Genomic DNA, 1,239 nt, shown 5'->3' with positions numbered 1-1,239 from the left:
AAGCATTTTTTTTTTCATGATCTTTGACAACTATATCTGGTCTATTTGCCTTAATTTCTCTATCTGTGTGTATTGGCATATCCCAGAGTATGGTTGCTTTCTCGTTTTCTGTGACCTTTTCTGGCGTGTGTTTATACCATCTTTTTTCTGTTGTTATTCCATAGTGTTGGCATAGCTTCCAGTGTATATAGGTCCCAGCTCTGTCGTGTCTGTGAATATATTCCTTCTTAGCCAGGACTGGGCAGCCAGAGATAATATGATTTATTGTTTCTTGTCGATCTCCACATATTCTACAGTTACTTGTTATATTTCTTTTCATTATGTGTTTTTGGTAATTTCTGGTGGGGAGGCTCTGGTCTTGTGCAGCAATTAAAAATCCCTCAGTCTCTGCTTTGAGTCCTGAGCTTCTCAGCCATTGCTGGGATTTTGTTATCATTGTTATTATTATTATTATTATTATTTTATAAGGTAGCGAGCTAACAGAATCGATAGCACGACAGGCAAAATACTTTAGCGGTTTTTCGTCTGCTGCTACGCTCTATGTTCAAATGCCGCCGAGGTCGACTTTGCCTTTCATTCTTTCGGGGTCGATAAATAAAGTACCAGTGAAACACTGGGAACGATGTAATCGACTTAATCCCATAACCAAATATCAGGTTTTCTGCCTTTAGTAGAAAAGATTATTTTCATTCTTTTCCTCTTTAGGCACAAGACTCGAAATTTTGGAAGAGGGGGAATGTCGATTAGATCGACTCCAGTACGCAACTGGTGCTTAATTTATCGATCCCTATAGGATGAAAGGCAAGTCGACCTCGGCGGAATTTGAACTCGGAATTTAAAGGCAAACGAAATACCCCTAAGCATTTCGCCCGGCGTGCTAACGATTCTGCCAGCTCGCCGCCTTGAAAAGATTATTATTATTATTAAAAAGGCGGCGAGCTGGCCGAATTGTTAGCGCGCTGGACGAAATGCTTAACGGTATTTCGCCCGTTGCTACGTTCCAAGTTCGAATTCCGCCGAGGTCGACTTAGCTTTTCATCCTTTTTGGGGCTCGATAAATTAAGTACCAGTGAAACACTGGGATCGATGTAATCAACTTGCTCCCACCCTCAGAATTTCCGGCCTTATGCCATTAGTAGAAAGGATGATGATGATGATTATTATTATTATTATTGTTGTTGTTGTTGTTGTTGAGGTGGTGAGCTGGCAGAATCGTTAGCACGCCGATGGAAATACTTA

The 1,239-nt window shown here is 40.8% G+C and overlaps 1 long non-coding RNA gene across 1 annotated transcript in view; it reads right to left on the bottom strand.

Moving 5' to 3' along the window:
- The window catches only part of LOC128248881 (uncharacterized), a 55,297-nt gene that overhangs the window by 50,836 nt on the left and 3,222 nt on the right, over window positions 1-1,239 (bottom strand). The gene's annotated exons all lie outside the window — the stretch shown is intronic.

Source organism: Octopus bimaculoides, chromosome 10 (genome assembly GCF_001194135.2).
Source record: "Octopus bimaculoides isolate UCB-OBI-ISO-001 chromosome 10, ASM119413v2, whole genome shotgun sequence".
Lineage (NCBI taxonomy): Eukaryota > Metazoa > Mollusca > Cephalopoda > Octopoda > Octopodidae > Octopus > Octopus bimaculoides.
The sequence above is the reverse complement of the archived record's forward strand: the minus strand, read 5'-3'. Positions and strand labels throughout refer to the sequence as shown.